This window comes from Neofelis nebulosa, chromosome 7 (assembly GCF_028018385.1).
Source record: "Neofelis nebulosa isolate mNeoNeb1 chromosome 7, mNeoNeb1.pri, whole genome shotgun sequence".
Lineage (NCBI taxonomy): Eukaryota > Metazoa > Chordata > Mammalia > Carnivora > Felidae > Neofelis > Neofelis nebulosa.
Window position 1 is genome coordinate 138,854,192 of NC_080788.1, and position 12,106 is coordinate 138,866,297.

Sequence of the window (12,106 nt, forward strand, 5' to 3'; positions counted from 1 at the left end):
GGCAGGGCATGGTCTGGGCTATTTTTGCCCAAAAAGTCTGACAACTGCACGGACACAAATAGCAGGACAGGGAGGCTGAAGATCGAGCTGCCGCTTAGGGGTCATGAGGAAAGTCCAGGCAGGCCAGTAGGAGAGGCAGAAGCGGAGGACAGTCTTGGAGAGAGGGCGAGAGGAGGCAATGCTAAGGGAGAGGTGAGCAGGAGGGAGGAGGAAGAAGGCATTTCCAGAGACGGAGGATAGCAGGTGCATTGACCGAGCAAAGTAAAGCAGAGGAAGCAGTGAGTCTCCCGTGCCCATGGGAAAAGGCTGGGTAGGCACTGGGACAGCCGGGCCGGGCTTGAAGTCCAAGCTGGAGTGTCAACTCAGGATGCAATCTGCACATTCAACATTATTCACTGAGTAAATACGTACTGGAAACCTCTGGTTTCAAGCTCTGCACTAGACACTCGGGTAGGAAAGATGCTTTGTGAGGGTCCCTGCACTGCAGGAGCTCAGACTGCCCCCATCCTGGGCACCAGGGATGATGACAAAGAGACTCCCCACCTTCTCCTTCCTCTAAGAGCCAGGATGCCCCCATCTCTATCCACCACATCTCCCTACCCCCATCTCCATCACCCCATCTCCATCACCCCCATCTCCATCACCCTCATCTCCATAACCCCCATCTCCCTACACCCATCTCCATCACCCCCCATCTCTCTCCACACATCTCCATCACCCCATCTCCCTACCCCCATCTCCATCACTCCCATCTCCATCACCCCTCATTTCTATCACCCCCAAATCCATCATCCCCCATCTTCCTACACCCATCTCCATCACCCAATCTCCATCACCCTCCATCTCCATCACCCCCCATTTGCATCACCTCCCATCTCCCTATACCCATCTCCATCACCCCCATTTACATCACCCCCATCTCCCTACACCTATCTCCATCACCCCCATCTCCCTACACCTATCTCCATCACCCCCATCTCCCTACATCCATCTCCAGCACCCCCATCTCCATCACCCCCCATCTCCCTACATCCATCTCCATCACCCCCCATCTCCATCACCCCCATCTCCCTACACCCATCTCCATCACCCCCCATCTCCATCACCCCCCATCTCCCTACACCCATCTCCATCACCCCCATCTCCGTCACCCCCCATCTCCATCACCCCCCATCTCCATCACCCCCATCTCCCTACACCCATCTCCATCACCCCCATCTCAGTCACCCCCCATCTCCATCACCCCCCATCTCCCTATACCCACCTCCATCACCTCCCATCTCCATCACCCCCTATCTCCATCACCCCCATCTCTATCACCCCCCATCTCCATCACACCCATCTCCCTACACCCATCTCCATCACCCCATCTCCCTACACCCATCTTCATCACCCCATCTCCATCACTCCCATCTCCATCACCCCTCATCTCTATCACCCCCATCTCCATCATCCCCCATCTCCCTACACCCATTTCCATCACCCCCCCATCTCCATCACCCCTATCTCCCTACATCTGTCTCCATCACCTCCATCTCCATCACCCCCTATCTCCCTACATCCATCTCCATCACCCCCCATCTCCCTACACCCATCTCCATCACCCCATCCCCATCATCCCCTATCGCCATCACCCCCATATCCCTACACCCATCTCCATCACCCCCTATCTCCATCACCCCATATCCATCACCCTATCTCCATCACCCCCCATCTCCCTACACCCATTTCCATCAACCCGTCTCCATCACCCCCATCTCCCTACATCCATCTCCATCACCCCTCCGTCTCCATCCCCCACCTCCAACCACCTCTTTCTCTTCGGTCCAGGTGTGAGTTTCTTCTCACTACGTTGTTCTGTTTGCCTCTGTGCACCATTTCCCCACCTGGACTGGTACCACCTCCATGGCAGGAGCCACCAACCTCCACAAAATCCGTAGCGTAGTAGATGTTCAGCAGCCAAATAAGATACCCTTGATTACTATGCTTATCAGTTACTTAATAAAGGTACTCATTGCCAAATAAGTATTCAACAGTTCCAAGTCCTAATTAAAAACAAAAATCAAGCAACCTAACTTCCGAAACTTGTGGATGACGCTTTGGGATCTGTTCCTCTGTTTTGCTTTCTCATTCAACAGCCTGGGGCTGCCCTGGGCCATACAGAGATGATCCTGAGACCCAGCCCCCAGTGGCTCAAGGTAGGGCTCCAGGAACGCAGAGTAAGACTGATAACATGTGACTCGGGAAATAGTTCTACCAAGATGAGGAATCCAGGAAGGCTTCTCAGAGGAGGGGCTGCCTTGAGAGCTGGGCAGGGCAGCCCAGGTGGAGACGGACGATTGTTCAACAGAGCAGGGGCAGGGAGACTGGGGCCATGACAGTGGAAGTGTGTGGGGAGGCTGGAGTGTATGGATTTTCCCGTTTGGGGGCTACGGGGCAACCACCAACCTGTTCAGAACTCACGGACCAAGGTAGGCTGTAGGCTGATGGGATCCTGGAGTTTCCTTATCACATTATGTCAAATCAGGAATCCTTCTGGGCCAGCATTCCTAGCCCTTCAACCATCCAGCACTGGCACCCAACAGACGTCCCGGGTCCGAGCTCTGTGGGGACAACCTTGCCACCACGGCCCTGGAGTCCTGCCCAGCCTCAGAGTCCATTTCCCTTTTAAGGTAACCTCCCCCCCCCCCCCCACACCACCAATTCCACCTCTACCCACCTTCCCCAGAACCCAGCACTGCCTTCACTCCTTGTGACACCCCTTCCTTGGGGTGCAAACTGGGTTCTGGCCGGTCGGCCGGATGTTCAGGTGCTTCCCCGTCCCCTGCAGCGGAGTGGGTGGGCGTGCAGGCTCTGGAGGCAGAATGCCAGGGCAGAGGCACTGGAAGGTCTCCTGGAGGAGGGGGCCGGAGGCTTTGAAGGGTAAATAGGAGCCTGTGAGATGAGGGAGGGATGAGAGAGGGGCCTCCGGGCGGAGAGAGTAGCACAGGCCGAAGCTGGAGGCGTGAAAACACTTGGCATTTTGGGATCGTGGTAGAAAGTCGGGTGAGGAGGAGTGTTAAGTGCACGGGCGGGTGTGGTGGGGGGTGAAGAGGACGTGGAGGTCCGAGGGCCGGCGGGACAGGCTGCCGATACAGTGTCCAAGAAGGTAAGCGCAGCCCCTCTCGGGCCCGAGCACGTGGCTCATGCCAGCGGCCGGCAGCAGGTGCTGGCCGCACACCCACCTGGACGACACACACCTCTAGGTGAGTCAACCCTGCAAAACACCAAGGCATCGCCTCCAGGGTTTTCTAACGGACCCTCCCGTTTAGAGCTTTCCTGCTGGACCCCGCTTAGCCCTCCCTCCCCCCTCCTTTCCGGTGGCTCCAGGGCTGCGATCGTATCGGCCATCATTTTTTTTTTCATTCATTCATTCATTCATTCGCTCACCGATCATTATCCTCCGCCCTTCCGACGCTTCAGACAGGCCGTCCGTTTAATTTTGTTAAAACTAAACAGCGTGCTCCGTTCTTTCAGGACGCGTGATGTGTTCTGGGCAATGTTTTTCAGAGCAGTGAAACATTTCATTTTTCCCCCCAGCATCGAGATGTGTCAAACATCATTTATGCCTGGACATAATTCATCCCTCAAGATAAATATTGAAACCCAAGAGAGGAGAGACGGCGGCAGAATTTCCAGGGGCCGGCGGAGGCGGGGGGTGGGGGGTGGGGGGTGGGGGAGAGGCTAGGAAAGGGGGTCTCCCTTCCTGATCCCACCACCGGAGGGGTGAAAAAAGCATAAACGAAGCGAAAGTAAAGTAGCTAACTCCGGGTCTGCTCCCAGTCTCCCAGAAACGGCTGCAGACTTTTTTTTTTTTTTTTTTTTTTTTACGGGCCTCTTTTGTGTCTGTTGAACTGTTGCTCTGTCTTGCATAAAATCTCTTGCAATAGAAGCCCTCAATTAAAGTCACCTGCTGGTCTTTGTCAGCTGAGGTTGACGTTGTCAAATCGTGCAGAGCTCCTTAAGCCAATACAAGTCATTAAGGAGGAGGTGAATCAGAGATCCGACATGGCGGACAGGAGCCATCCATAATCAATTGATATCTTCCTCTGCTGGAGGCGGGGTCTCGGGGAGCCCTTTCCCGCCACACCCCCCCCCCCCCCCCGCACCCACCCTCAACTCACCTCATCCACAGGGGCCGCTACCCCTGGATCTAATTAGGCTGAGTCTCAGCAGGTCCGAGGCTGCGCTGAAAGGCCATCAGTAGGCGAGCCCATTAATAACTCGCCGGTGCCCTGCGTATTGTAATTGTCAGGCTGCAATTTACAGTAATCCTCCAATGCAAGAGCCCGAACTATTGCAGCTGATTGGAAATGCATACGCCCATTTGAAAGAGAAAAAAACACAAGATGCACAGGTTAGAAGGTCAAGTGTGTGTGCTGAGTGACAGGCATTTTAGTACTAGCCTGGGACCATATTTTAAAAGGTCACTGAAAACTCTTGGCTTGGGCCCTCTGACAAACAATGAACGTTCCATATATTTATTTGCCATCTCTTTGTTTTTACAGCAAGCAGAATAAATGAGTTAAATGACGTTGTGCGGGCCTGCATATTGTCAGCACAGGTTATAAGTCATTATTAAACTCCATCAAATCAAACCGAACCCGGTCAAGGCAATGAGACTAAAAGTTATTTGCATTCCTTCTGTCATAAAAAATCATATCCCCTTACTCAAGACTTTCGTTTCTTTATTAAATGCAGCCACAAGAGTATTTCAGGTCTGGCAATATAAGCTCAGGAAAACCTTCTCGGTATAACTCAGTGTAACAGCTTAGACCCGATTCCACTAAAAAGTCCCAGCTGAGCGTATCTGGGCACTCAATCAAGACATACATATTACTTTTAAATAAGATTAGCCTTTATATTTTGCTGCTTAAGTTAAAACTTTTCATGTCAGTCTCTACTTTTATGTAAACTCCAACATAATTCTGTTTTAGCAAAACACTTCAAACAAATTAAAAACCTCAAGTCCAACGTGTCCTTAACGAAAACTTTCTTAATGGCATCGCAATGTGTTTGCTGACACTAAAACACTTTTAAATGAGATGGATTTTCCCTCCACTTCCCTGCCTTTGTAATTACGGCTGCTGCGGGGAGTGCGCCTTTGGTTACAATGGCAAAAGCAGTTATCTGTGCTCCAAACAGTGTTTGACCGATAGCTTGCCGGAGACCCACGGCAACTGCGTAAAAAACGTGTCTTCCCCTATCTGCCTCCGGCCGGGGTCACGTCGGTTGAGAAATGGAAGGTGACCGACGGGGACCGTTTGGGGGAGGGGTGCCGGGAAGCCAGGGGGTAGGCAGGGAGGAGGGGAGAACCCGTCCCACCGAATGGCCCTTCTATGGTAAGTCACAGAGTTGTTGAGGTGTCGTCAGCCGAAGCAGAACCGTGGCATTAGTGGCACCCCCACACCTGGCCCCTCCTGCCTGCCCGTGGCACCTGGCACACAGCACCTGAGGCTCCCCAGCTTACTCCACGTTCTCTCACGGAGGCCACCGAGATCCTTCCAAGACACGTAGGAATCACCACCCCCGTTTGACAGCCCTCAAAGGGGAAGCGCCAAGAGGTACAGAAACTTGCGGAAGGTCACATCTGTGGTATGGCAGGCAGAATTCTCAGATGGCCCCTAAGACTCCCATCCCCTGGTGTGTAAGCTGTAAATAACACCCTCCCCTTGAGTGTGGGCAATATGACGGGATGTCACTGTCATACGTTATGGTATACGATCAAGGAGAAATTATTTTGCAGATGTAATTAAGGACCCTAATCAGTTGACCTTAAATTAATCAAAGTGGGCATCATCCTTGGTGGGCCTGACCTAATCGGGTGAACTCAAAAAAAAAAAAAAAAAAAAAAAAAAAAGGATCCAAGCCTTCCCTGAAAAGAGACTGGGGGTGGGGGGGGGAGGGCAGCTCTCCTACCAGCCTTGAAGAAGAAAGCTTCCGGAAGTTCTGCACCTGCAAGACGTGAATCCTGCCAAAAACCATGTGAACTTGGAAGGATCCCAGGCCAGATGAGACCACGGCCCAGGCAACACCTTGATCGTCACGACCTTGTGAAGCCCTAAGCAGGGAACCCAGCTAAGCTGTGCCTAGACTCCTGACCCACAGAAGCCTGAGGGGTAACAAATGTGTACTGTTTTGACCCATCGAATTTATGTGAACCTGTTGCCCAGCAATAGAAAACAAGTCCACATGGCTTACGATGTACTCAAGGCCTCGTGGCCATCAACCCAGTAGGCTCGCCCCAACATCCACACTGCGGCCGTATTTCAACCCCACACGTATGCTCCTTTCTAGTGTTTGCGGTCTAAACATCAAATGTATGCTTATTTTTAAGTGGTTTGTGTCTTATCGTTTTCTAATCCTAAAGTATAGTCTTAAATACACTAATATCTACTTCTTGATTTGGCTATTACTGCCAAATGTTCGGAGAGCTTTCCTAGAATACAAAAAGCAAGAGCCCGCGGTGCCTTTTCCTTTTTCATTTCCAAGTCCCACAAACGGCAGCATGGGTGACACCAGTATGAAATTTTCTTGCTGAGCCCATAAAAATTAGTACCTTATGAGAAAAGCCGTACCTTTAAAAACACCTGACTAAATATTTCATAAACGCAACGTACAGCAAATTCCTACAGTAGATTCACTGGATTTACAACCATCAAACTATATTAAACTTACAATATCAAGATTTATCACCTATTAAATGGAGTCTCGTTTTAGTAATATCTAGCATTTGCTCCCAAAGGATCTCAAATACCTTCGACCCTTCACCAGGGCACTCCACCGTAATTCATAACGAGGTAATAGAAACCCTCGCTGTAAGGCCGCTGCTGCCGCGTTTGGGGATTAGCTCACCTATCAGCGAAAAGGTAGCCAGAGCTGGGCTGGACGGCGGCCGCTTTACAGAGTGCGGAAACGGTACCGAGATCCAGACCGTGGGGGGAGAACCCCACAGAGAACCACAGACGGCCAGTCGCAGGGTCCTAGCAGGCTTGTGTCCCAGTGGTTCTCCAACATTAGTTTTTGGCAGTGGAGCCCTTTCTTCCCACGCGATGTTGTAAGAAAGCTCAATAAATAAAACAGATAAAACGGGAACAGCTCTGGCTGAGCTGGGAAGGGGGCCCCCGGCCCCCCCGGGCCTTCCGCGGCACACACGGCAGGGGACAGTTTCCACTCCCGCGGTTCCTTGCCTGGGCCTCTCAGCTCCCCGAGATGCTGATTTTGTTGTGATTCTAACTCACATTTGCTGGTGCGGCTGAACCCCCCACCTTATGTTTGAGGAACCCGAGACTCAGAGCGGGAGAGACGAGCTTACGGAAGTCAAGGCTTAAAAGCACAGCCCGGAAAAATACAGCCTGCCCTCAGAATGTGTCCAGGGATGTCATCATCCGTGTTGAAATCATAAACTAGGGGTAAAATGTGAGTTAATTTGGAAGATTTAGAATTCCTTACCTTAAAGAACTCAAAATCAGGGCTTTATGATATAGGCAGGTGTCATAACAAAGGAATAACAAAGAATGACGTGCTCTACTGAAAAGACTGCAATGTCTACGGCACCACAGACCAACGACCACTATAGTGAGACGTTCTGTAAGAACTTCTATTCATCCCTCAAAACCCCAGCTCAAGTACTACCCTGTCAGTAAATCAGCCCTAAGCGTCCAGGCTTTCTTCTACTGTGCCCTAGTCAGTCCTTTATCAGAGGGAACACCGGATTGAAACTGATTACACACAGCCATTGCCACCGGAACTTGAACCCTGAATATAGCCTCTGTGTGTTGTTGGCTCTCAGGGATGTCTTCAGAGTCCCGGCTTCTCTTTACTCGTCTGTAAAATGAGAGCAGCGGTCATACCTCCTCTGACCTGAAACACAGGGAAAGTGCTTAGGACAGTAAGCACTCGATAAATGTTGTCATTACTATTTAAACTTGGTCACGTTCCCCCCAGCCTTTCACACGATCACACTACCCTGTTTTATTGTCTTCCCGGCGAGAATCATTCTCCAGAATGATCAGATTTCTTCTATTAAGATCTGTCTCCCCTCCCCACTCCCACACCCCCACGGAGCGTAAGCTTCTGCACAGGTGACGGACTCGTCTGACTGACGAATGTCACTCACTCCACGGTGGCCCCACAGGGGCCCCGGCCACAGGGGGTGCCGGACCAATGTTCACGGACGAACGCATAAATGTGTTGAGCGAAAAGAGCAAGGACATGAGCTCGGCTTCTAGGAATTCGTGGTCTTAGCCAGGATTCCAATCTCTATTACTTCTGCGTTTGCAAATTCAACGTTCGTGGCTTTGCGTGTCGACTGTTAGTAGATCCCGTGGGCCAACTCCCTCACCGTAGAGGACGAGGCAGAGGCTACGGCAGGCTAATGACTTGACCAGACGGTGGCTGGCCGGGGGCTGTGCTGCGGTGCGGACTCCTGGACACACTGGCTGCCTGGCTCCTTTCAGCATCCTTGGTGCAGGAGGGTTAAAGCTGGATCGCCCTGGGGGCGTGTCTGGGACTCAGGAATCCCAGATGCCTCGAGATGCTCAGACCGCTGGTTGACAGTACGTCCCCTTTGTCAACAAAACTGGTTTCGGGGAGCCTTACTTCTGGAAAGCCTCGGTTTTCTATTTATACACATAACCGCAAGTTGGAATCCTGGCTTGTTAAGAGGACTGATTCAGCCCTTTATTCCCAAATAGGTAAATATAAGTAAAAATAACTAACCGCCAAATAAAACCCAAAGTGGCCTTACGGCTCTTAAAAGAACTTGAAGCTCAAACGCGCTTTCCCATAAAAGCAACTCTGTCCCGCTGTGTCTGCCCACACTGGAGCCTGGCCTCTGGGTGGGAGGAAACGACGAGGGCGCTGCCTCCCCACCCCCCCCCACCCCCCCGGCCCCCTTGTCACGGGGAGAGCCACGGGTGGCTGTCTTGTCATCACCAGTGTGTGAAGTGTGGCTCTACCCACCCATCATGCTGGCCCCCTGGCCGAAGCAGCAAAAGCCAGCGCCAAGTTCAAAGTTGTGACTAGAGCACTCTTTGCCTCCTCAAGGAGCCCCTTCCTCACGTAGGTCAGCCTCAGGTCAGACACTTAGTAGGCTGCTTAAGAAATATATTCTGGACCAAGGAGTACCAACATGTTTGTCCTAGCCCTTCCCATTCCCCAAAGGGTCTGTGGCAACAGTGCGACAGTGACAGTCCCCATGCTGCTACAGGACAGGGTGGAGACGCGAGGTGGGCGTCTGTGATTACAGACGCGTGCGCTAATGGGCACACCGGGAACTGCTCCCCGGAAACAACTATGGTCGATTTGGCCACGGCCTGTCTTCCCCACCAGGATGCACCACAACACAATGGCCTGAAACGAGGGCAAAAACTTCCCGTTATTCATTGCTCTGCCCCCAGCACCCCCCGGGGGAGGGCCTGCACCCAGAAGGTGCTGCATAAGCGCTGGAGTCAGTAGAGGGAACTGGAGGCCTACCGGAAACCTGGCCCTGAGTTGCCTGGTAGTCTGAGCAAAAAGGGAAAAGATCCGCTATGAGATTCGGGGTCCATTTAAACCGAATCTTCAGGAAGACCACAGGTTCTTCCGGGTATTTCTCTACCGGGTCTTTAGCTCGACGTGTCCCGAAGGTGTCAGAATGACCAGGGGACCTAGCCTTCACCCAAGACTATGACAATATTTAGAAACGCCAGGTCCTAGTCTCTTTGGAGAAAATACTGTAAAAAGCAGGGATGTTCCCCACTCTGTGCCCACGCCCACCTCCCTCCTGACCCGCACGGCACGTCTCTTGAGGGATCACGGACATCTACGGACAGCAGATGGAGAACACCGCGGCACTGAGCCGACACCGGCATCTAGCGAGGTTCTACTGTGGTCCAGAAGCATTTGGGACTTGGGACGCGTAGTGGTGGTGAGGACACAGTCCTTTGCATGCCTGTAGCTCATAGACACGGGGGGCAGTGGCAGGGACCAAAGCACAGGCACAGGCTGATGGTGGTGGGAAGGAGGCGCCCGGCTAGGTCTGCCAGGCAGGAGGGCAGTGCTGGAGGAGTAGAGGCGGCAGGGAGGAGGGCCAGGACCGTTTCGGGCTGAGGCAATGACACAGGACAAGGCCTCTCTCAAAGCTGCAGACTTGGGATTACAGGGAAGACAATGGCCGTCCACCCGAGACGGGCAGGGTGCACCCCTCTGAGGAAGGCGAACTTCACCTCTCTGTGCCTCACTGTCCCCGTCTGCAAAAGGGGGACTGCGGCAGTAACAATGAGCATTGGTTGTGGGCTCATGACGTGTGGGGCACCGCGCCCAGCAATGTACACAACCTGCCACTGAATCCAAACGATGCCGTTCCTCAGGGTAGAGGCAAGGGCGTGAGGCCAGGAGGGCTAAACCACTTAGCCAAAGTCACGCGGTGCTGGGAACCAGGCGGGCTGAGTCCGGATCTCAGTTAGAATCTCTGTGCTTTCCTGCCCTCCAGTAGCAGTCACGTCCATACTTGCGGTGCGCAGTAAGTGGCATAAAACGAATGAAACGTAGCACAGATCAGGCGTTTAGTATATGTTCAGTAAACCTTCGCTGTCATGGGCCCACAGGCCCTAGAAGGAAGCCTTGAGGCCAATGTGTTTTGCGATTCAGAACGTTCCAAGAGAGTCAAAGGCAACCCACAAGAGGGGAGGATAGATTTGCAAATCACAAATCTGGTAAGGGCTTAATATCCCAGAATACAAAGAACTCTTACAACTCACCACCACCACGAAAACCGATTCAAAAATGGACCAAGAACCTGAACAGACATTTCTCCAAAGAAGTTAAAACAAATGGCCCGCAAGCACATGAACAGATGCTCAGCAGCACTAATAATCAGGGGACTGCAAATCAATACTATGAGACGCCACCTCCTATCCGTTAGCACAGGTGTGATAAAACCACCAACCACCCAAAGAAACAAAAAGCCCTGAAAGCAAGTGCTGGTGAAGATGTGGAGAAACCGGAACCCTGATGCAGTGCCGAGGAGAATGTACAACGGGGCAGCTGCTGCGGAAAACGGTAAGGCAGTCTCTCACAAAATTAAACACGGAATTACTGTTAGGAGCTAGCAATCCCACGTCCGGGTGTACACGCCGAAGAACCGGAAAGCAGGAATGCAGGGTGTGTGGACACCAGTACCGAAGCACCGTTATTCACAAGAGCTGAATGGCGGAGGCAACCCAGACGTCCATCGGCGGATGAGTGGGTAAGCAAAACGCCGTGTGAATATACAGAATGGAATACTATGCAGCCTTAAAAAGGAAGTTCTGAACCTGCTCCCACACGGATGGACCTTAAGGACCTTATGCTGAATGGAATGAAGTCAGATGCCAAGGGGCAAATGCTGTCTGACTCTACTCACAGGAGAAGAGTCAAATCCAGAGACTGAAAGTACAGTGGTGGACGCCGGGGGCTGGGGGCAGGAGGGGAAGGGAAGTTAGTGTTTCACGGATACAAAGTTCCAGGGTGGGATGAAGAAAAAGTTCTGGAGACGGATGGTGGTGACGGCTGTACGACAGCGGCCTGTACACCGAACAATGGCAAAAACGGGAAAGTTTCATGCGTGATTTGCCACAAAAAGAAGAAAGAAAAAGATCGAAGGGTCGTTCCCGCACTGCCTTGCAGGCAGCTCAGAAAGCGAGCTCTCGGCCCGCACCTCTGCCGTGAGTGCACCTCCCTTGCTCCTGGCGTCTTTGCAAGGACAAGTCTGTTTACAACCCAGCCGGCTGTGAAGCGGCACGCGCCAGGTTATGCCGATGGATCCGTAGAAAGAAGAAATTTCACTTCCATCTGGATTCTTTTCACGCACATCACGACCTGCAAACCGATATGCTCGGCCCGGCTGTGTTCTCTGTTGCAAGCCAGGGGAGGGCAGGGTCACGGTGGCAGGAAGGGGCGGTGGGACCGGACCGATGCTCGGCCTGAACTAGCCAGTGATTTCTGGGCCGTGACACCGGCACGCACACGCACGTGGCCCTTAACCAAACTCCTCAGAATGAAAATACACAGGCTTTTTCTCCTTTCGTTTAGAGAAGGTGGAAGG

General features: G+C 52.4%; 1 long non-coding RNA gene across 1 annotated transcript; it reads right to left on the reverse strand.

The window, feature by feature from the left end:
• Positions 1 to 1,743: 1,743 nt before the first annotated feature.
• LOC131517705 (uncharacterized) lies at positions 1,744 to 9,296 on the reverse strand. Its single transcript, XR_009264752.1, has 3 exons — positions 4,164 to 9,296; positions 2,720 to 2,934; positions 1,744 to 2,603 (listed from the first exon to the last, which is right to left on the reverse strand). It is a non-coding gene; the product is annotated as an uncharacterized LOC131517705 (long non-coding RNA).
• Positions 9,297 to 12,106: the final 2,810 nt, after the last annotated feature.